Source organism: Phyllostomus hastatus, unplaced genomic scaffold, assembly GCF_019186645.2.
Source record: "Phyllostomus hastatus isolate PE091 unplaced genomic scaffold, TTU_PhHast_1.1 phas_contig_209, whole genome shotgun sequence".
NCBI classification, from domain to species: domain Eukaryota; kingdom Metazoa; phylum Chordata; class Mammalia; order Chiroptera; family Phyllostomidae; genus Phyllostomus; species Phyllostomus hastatus.
Window position 1 is genome coordinate 5,825,733 of NW_025333735.1, and position 8,168 is coordinate 5,833,900.

The 8,168-nt window shown below is 38.8% G+C and overlaps 1 pseudogene; it reads right to left on the reverse strand.

Moving 5' to 3' along the window:
* Window positions 1-370: 370 nt before the first annotated feature.
* Window positions 371-7,340, reverse strand: LOC123816404 (annotated as a pseudogene).
* Between the last annotated feature and the right edge of the window lie 828 nt (window positions 7,341-8,168).

An 8,168-nucleotide genomic window follows, 5' to 3' on the forward strand; every position in this document is an offset into this window, starting at 1 on the left:
TATTGCATGCTTTAAAAGTTCTTGAGGCACACCAGCATGCCACAGAACAGCAGTTGAGAATCGCTGATTCTGATGACTGAAGGCCAGAGATAGTGGGAAGTTCAAACGAAGCACTAAGAGGAGATAGCCATACTCTCTGAATCCAATTACAGACATTCTAAATATTACCTTCTGGGACAAGCTTAATAAGACTGATCTCTGGAGTGAGGTGGACAAAAATAGTTCAGTGACATGAATGTTAGGGCCCTTAGACAGATTAAAGGAGGTTAGGGGAGAAGAGTGAATGATTTAAAATAATCATGTTTTCTTTTTCTCTGCAGATCAAGGCTCTTTTACCACTTTGGGAATTTATCTTATTGTCCACATTTCATTAGAAGAGACCCTTCATGTAAAAGGAAGAAGAGCGGTAGGAAGTGTGGCTGCAGCGTTGATCAGATTCCTCTCCTTGACGGTTGGAGAGCAGCTTCTTGTGAACTCTCAGGAGCTCTCCTGAGCAGTACAGCTTCACAGTCGTCAGAGCTGTTGGGACACAGAGAAGAAATTCTTGCTCCTGTGCTTCTGCCCAATGCAATAAATGGTGCCAGATGACACCACTTGTGAGCGGGGCTAGAGATGACAACCGGAGGGACATGTATAAGCATAATGATAACATTTCAAATAACATTTAACATTGTGCTATAACATCATGCAATGACTAAAGCCAGAGGCAGAAAACACAGTCCTTTCTCTCAGCAGTGTGATCTGTGAGCCGATGTCATTTGACCTCCCTGATTTTTAGCATCCTTGAGTATGCGAGAGGCAATGGGAATGACCTGTACAGACAGAATGCAATGGATAAAATGAAAGGCAGATTTTCATGGAGTAATAAACTTTTTACGGACAGACTGATAGAACAATTATTTTCTCATATATGGCAAAGGGGCCTGTAAGAAAAACACCTGAAGGTATTGGATGTCCCAAAAATGTGGGAAGGAGAATATTTCCAGATATGCCATAGTCATGTGGTCATGCAGAATGTTCTGGCCTACAGAGGCTTGCACAGTAAGAACAATCCTATGCCCTTGGGACCCAGAGCCCAGGCCTAGACCTTCAATTCACTGCCTTTACCTTTGTCACCCAGCAACAATGCCTGTGGCTCTGCCATGCTTCTGACCTCTATGATCTTAGTATTTATTGAAAAAACTTTCAATAAAAGTTTTTGTAGGGAATGACAAAAGAAATACCAATAGACAGAAGCATCGAAGGCTTACGCCTAGAGATTAGTAAAAACACAAATCTATTCACCAAATGCAGTGGTGTGCAAGTAGAGTCTGGAGCCTGGAAATATTGTAGTGTTTATAAGCCACAAGTAGAATCAGTATACAGATATTAAGAACATGGGGAGAGTGGCAGGGGAAGAAGTCTCAACACCAGAATTTTTATTAGACAAAAAGAAAAAAAATCCCCTCCCTGGCCAAAAGATATCATGTGAAAGAGGAAGTAATTGTAAAAAAGGAGCCTTTTTTTAAGAAGCTCACATTTCAAAGCTTTCTTCATGCTTTTTTATGCTGCTAAAGGTAGAAACTTGAGAAAGAAGCTTTTTTGTTTATTTTTAATTTATTTCTTAATTTTTTAATGAAATACCTAGACAATTCTTTTTGCCTGTGAAAGCTGAAATTGGCATGGACTGAATGAAAACTTACAATGTTTCTGTATAAAAAAGAACAGTCATTTTTGAGTTTTCTTCTGGTAGCCTCCAGAAGAAGTTGAAAGGACCCCAGAGAAACAGAGCGATGGGAGGAATGCTGTCTTAAATGCAGAAGAACAAACACTTGAAAACAGAGGCTATAAAATGCGAGAATAGTGTAGTATAAATATTTGCTTGTTTTTCAGGCTCAACATCCCATCTCTCTTTTGTCTTTTAACCTCTCCTACTTGGCACAGGATCCTAATGGAGTCACAGAAAGACTTCACATCCTCTCCACCTCTCCTTCTTGTTCTTATTGCAGACACACACACATGTTGCATCACATCACATCCCACATTAATACCAACCGCAGTGGTAGCAAGTGGCCCAAACTACAATTAAATATAGAGTTATCTTTACACTTAAGTCCTGGTAAACTGCCTCATATTCAAATTCCTCAAGATGCCTCCCTTCATCTTGCAATGTTTTTTAATGACTGCCTGTTTTTTTTTAAACCAGATTCCAATCTAGGTGGTACATGGTAACTTATTGTCCCCTTACAGCTAGTAAGTAATCTGCAGGGTGATATCTTTTTATTGATAAATGTTCTGTCCGCCCCCCCCCCCAAAAAATTTTCTCCAATAGTTTTAACATCCATTTATGGTACTTGGTATGTGTTTTTTAAAAGATGTCTCTCCAGGTTTTCCTTTAACATTTCTTTTTTTCCCAAGTTCTGTCCAAAAGTCTGGACTTAATAGAGCATGTCTAATAGAGTGTGCTGATTTTTCCTTAGAAAAACAGCTCTATAAGACTTTTTAAGACTCATCAGAAAGCTCCTTCTCCCAAATCATTACTTTTTAAATTTTGATCTTATCTAATTTAAGAAAGTATCTTGACATTCTGTTAGAAAACATACTGTTTTCCTGCAATACTAAAAAGAAACTGAATTTTAGCTTTATTTGCCAAGTGAAGAAACTGGACAGGATGCCTCAGTTTTTCTGTACAGATCTCTAAGATGCAAGGAGCCGATCTCTGCCTGAAGTTCCCAGGGAAATCTATCGTAGTTCCGAGCACACCCGGTCCTATATCTTTAGGCACATGTCAATCAAAATCAAAACAAAAAAATTCTTAGTGATTTTAACATTTGGTTTAAAATATCTCAGATGGAGAATGTTATATCTAACTTATCTAATAATTATTAGCTGTGAACTATAAAAACTTTATTAATTATTATTCTCAAAGACTCAATAAATAAAATGGCTTGAATAGAAATAATATTCCTCCCCACATGTAACTTTTTTCTTTTGACATAATACTCATATTTTGCTACTTTGAATACCAGTGAAAAATGTGTCATTTTCATAAAGAATATAATTCCTGTTATGGCACAATGCACAAAGTCTGCTAAAATGTTTATCACCTCATGAATTACACATAAATCTTTTCAACAGGTCTCTGCCTCGATTCTCTAATAAATGTACTCTCTCCCTAAATGAATCTTTTAAAGGTACTAGTTTTTATATTTCAGGATATTTTGGGAAAATATCCAAAAGCTTTTCACTGCTTATAAAATCAAACAAATTGAACATTCTGAGATCTTAGTCTTTTGCATCTTATTTGTTCTCTGCAGCCTCCCCTTTCCTTGTTCCCACAAAAACGTGTTGATTCTTATTTGGACAGTCCACCTTACCACATATACAGGCAGGTCCTAGAAACTAATGAAGTTGAAATATCAGGACATCTCACTTGCTTGAGCCATGAAGGGGCCTGTCCTAACTTTGTTTTCATAACTTTATTTTCCCTAAAGAGAACTCCTCACACACAAATAAATTTAACCCCTACCCCCAGACTTATGTTAAATACATTCATTCCGTTCTCTTGTTTTAACATAGTACCCAGCTTTTTGTGTTCTCTTCTTCCTTCTGTCCCCACCCCCGCCCCTCTGAATATTTAAATCTCTTCTTAAAGGCTCAAACCTACTCCTGTTTCTTCCTGGAAACACTGCAAAGTTTCCAGGACCTATGGACAATATTATTTTATATTTCTCCTTTTTTTCTCATGTTTTAGAACAATGTGTTATCATCTTGTATTTTATGTGCCCTGTCAGCCATCTGAAATACATTTGGAACAGGGGGAGTATATATATGTTTCACAACTCTCCAGCTAGTAAATTTAGCCTGTGTCATGCACATTGTTATTTGTTCTGTATTGGTTTTGTTGTTGTTGTTCTCTAGACAAACCTATCCAGATATTTTATTGTGGCCCAGGTAATGGGATTAGAATTCCCAATGTCAGTGCTAAATAATGCTCAAACCCTTAAGGTATTTTATATACTGTGAATATTCATCTTTTTTTCACAAAATATTTAGCATGCACCTACTGTGGACTAGAGACTATACTAGGCAGAGTGCAGCCTAGGCCAGTTGTGCTGCAAATAATGAACAAACACAAGTTAATATATTAGTGTTATTATGAGGAAATCATACATCTTCATGGAGAGATCATTGGACTATATTTCCTGGCCAGCTATGGAGAGAAGGGGGCATGGTTTTTACATTTTTTAAAAAATAGAACCTCATCCTAGAGGGGGTCCTCTTATGGTTTTTACTTTCTTGTATTCCAGTGCCTGAATTTTATTCTAGTTGAACATAGATGACTTTCTATGTTACAACAGCAAAGGAAGCACTTGAATGCTGGGAAACCGCAGAACATTAAATACTCTCTCATTTCAATTCTCAGGAACCATGGTAAAATGAATGCTTTAGAGTCACTAAAATAATTAGGGTTCATGTTCAACAGAAATGGGAGTGGGTTCAATATGAAAATGAACTTTTGAAAAATAAAAAGGGGCACTCCTGAGGCTCCATGCGCTTGCCCTGCTATCCTGCTGGTCACTACACAGCTGTCCCCACAGGGACCACAAGGTACCGGCCAGTGGCTGGCACTGGGAGGTCAGCTTGGAGTCCCTGGGCAGGTATAGCTTGCACTTAAAGTACTTGAGGACGTGGAGTGGGAGACAGCTGACCACCGAGGTGGCCGACTCTTTTCACATGCAGGTCACTGTTGTGATAAAGGCCACATCAAAACATTCATTTAAGAAAGCGAGTTAGGCTACATAGCAGCCTAGGCGGAGCAACTCCGCCACAACCATCAGGCAGAGCCACGTCCAATGGTCAGCGCCACCATCAGCAGCTCGGTGAAGACGAGGGCCATGAGTGAGATGGCCACGACGTGGACAAACTCAGACTCAAAGAGCACCAGGGCCCGGTACATGAGGATGCTGCTTTGGTAAATGCTGATCAAACCCAGATGAAGGTCTTAAAGGATAAGGATCTGCCCTTGGTGAGGTCCTTATACAGTTCCGGGTACAGCACAGCCATGTCCGGCTTCACGCCCTGGTCCAGCACCAGCGAGAACACTGGAAACATGGTGTAGATGGTCACGTAGCCCACCATGAGGAACCCCTGGTAAGGGGGACAGACACGAAGTAGCAGATGGAGGAGAACACGACCTGCATGGTGAAGATGATGAGGCCCCGTTGAGTGCATGATGAACTAGCCCAGCACCATGGGCCTCTTGCAGCTGCTCCACACGTGCACCATGAGCAGCCTGCGAAGTACTTGGTGCTTGAATTGTGTGATGGAGAAGTCCGCCGCCAGCAAGGCTGCCTTCCCCTCCCTCCCTCAGTCCCACAATCTGCAACCTGGATCATGCTCACATCATTTCCTCCATCGCCTAGGAAGCAGAAAAAATTGCGAGGGGAAATAAAAAACTATCCATGGTCCTGTTTTTTTGTTGTTGTTGTTTTGTTTGTTTTTAAATCAGCAGATGTTGTGTTAGACTGTCCAGTGACAGAGATGAAATCAGCTTGGTGTTGGAGGTTGTAAAGAATGTTGCCTATAAATTTCAAGACACCAGCTTCTCTTAAACTTTACAGGGGCTGTGGGGATGGGATCCCAGGTACTCAGTGTGTGTGTGTATGTGTTTGGAGGGGGATGAAAAGGTAAACATCTCCTTTCTCTATTGTTCCATCTTCAAGGAGCAAAGGACTCTAATCCTAAAGGAAAGATAGAACGTGACCTATGGAGGGAAAACTGCTGCAGAGAAAAGGCAGTTCCTTAGCTTCAGATTAGAGAACAGGAAAGCTGTTTTATCCTAAGGTTAACAAGTGCAGTGGGTAAAACAGAATTGTATTGATTGATTGATTGATTTTGAACCTGTGTTTGTTTGTTTAGTTTGATTTTCTTTGTGCAGGACACTGGCTGTTTAAAATTTGCTAGCAGTATTTGGTTTCTGATGGTGAAGACATCAATTTACCTTTAAGCAAGATTTTTTTTTTCTTTAGAGAAATCAGTAAGTGCACCTTTTAAGTTTCACACATAAAAGGCAAATATCCACCCATGGTTCTGGGAGAAACCCTGATGGCAGTACAATCAGAACACAGATATTGTAGATTTAAGTGTTAAGTGATATAATCAGTAAAATTTTTTTGACAGATATGCACCATTATTAATAGGGATAATACACATCCCGTTCATAAGATACAACCAAACATCCACTTAAATTCAGGAACATTGCACATCTAGACATTGTTAAGCTCTCTTCTTAAGGAAGAACTGCCCCATGAGTACCTCTTGGCATTGCTCCCATTCTGCACCCCTCGTGAGGGAATATTGGGTGGAAAGACACATATCTCTGTTTAGCCTGAGACTATGCTTCAGTCCTGAAAAGACACCATTCTGGGCCTGAGATTACTAGGTATTAAAGTGGAAAAAAGGAGACTTTATTTGGAGCTAAGATAGTTAAAACCTAGACTCAGAAACATGGAAACATGTGGACATTCTCATAATGAGAGTTCTGGTGGGCTGCAATTTGTGAAAATCTGTGTAGATTAGGGCCATATCCAGAGGTGGGTTTAAGGCCTGTTGAGTCCTAAGAAAAACTGGCTTCTAGCATTTTTAATTCCTCTCTGCTCTCATACTTCTATTTAAGCATTCAACGCATTTTTGTTAAACACAGCATACTATCTTAAACTATATTTCAGATTTTAGAAACTTAAAATTGGGGACTAAATTCACACTTAGAGTACATTTTTACAGAGATTAAGAAGAACTGGGAAAAGGCAACAACTAAATGATGATAATCTGAAGTTCTCTGAACAAATTTTAGAACAAAAGTGTCTGGTGGGGATGGCAAGTGATCCAAGGACAGGTAACAAGGAACAGTGAACATTTCTAAGGGACCCAAGAAGCGGGGCTTGGTGGAATTATGGACTTCCCCAATTTGCAGGATGAAGTCCCCAGATCACAGTTGGACTGTTAAAGGCAAATTGACTTGTTTTGGGAGTCACAGGTTAAGATATTTAATAACATATTGATTTTTGAATAATTGACCTAGTCCTCTCATTGGATACTAAAAAAGATAATAAGGAGAGAAACGGACTGTTCAGTACAAATCACAGGGGACACGCATGCCATAGCCCTGGAAGACAATCAGAACAGTACAAGGTTTGTAAACCAAGCAAGATTTTAAATAATTTTAATTTTTGATAGACAATGTATTTCTAACTTTAAATCTAAAAGAAAAGAAGGACAATATTCAATGACAAGTTTTCTCCCACTCTGTCCCATGGCTACTCACTCCTCTGAAGCAGAGTATCATCAGTTTCTTGCATCCTCCCAAATATTCTCTATGCGGAAAAAAAATATATATATGTATACACACACATACAGTCCCCAAATTTTTTAAACAAAAGTGTCTAGCATCTATCATCCATTCATTGCTGGTCATTAACTTGTTTCCAATAATGTGTTACTTCACACGCTACAGTAATAAATAAACTTAAACATATATTACTTTTTACGTGGTCAATACTCTATAAAATATTTTTAGAAATAAAATTTTTGTCAAGGAATATATGTAATTATAATATTAGAAAAAATTTCTAAATCAATTTTCCTTAGGAAAAGAAGACTTTATTTTATTAGAAGCTTCATTCTAAGTTCTATGGTTTGTTATAAATAAATAGTATATATAAATGGATAAAAATAATTAAAATATAAGAATTCTCCCCCTTCCACAGCCCCTGTTCTTAAAGAGAAAGCTGATTTTACGTATTCAGTCTTTTTTCCCTTCTACCTTCAAACAGTATTTTTTTTTTAAATGCAGGAAAGATGATTAAGAAGGGTAGAAATATGTTCAGAAGATACCTGCTGGAGAAGCTGGGAAGTATAAGGGAAAAGAATACAAGAAGATTTCTGTGTACTATGTTAATTTCATGTTGTTTAAGAAATTCAATAGAAAGCCCTGACTGCTGAGGCTCAGTAGATTGAACCCCAGCCTGCGAACCAAAAGGTCACCGGTTCAATTCTCAGTCAGACACATGTCCGGGTTGCAGGCCATGTCCCCAGTTGGGGGTTTATGAGAGGCAACTGTTCTTACAAAATGATGTTTCTCTCCTTCTCTATTTCCTTCCTTTCCCCTCTCTCTAAAAGTAAATAAA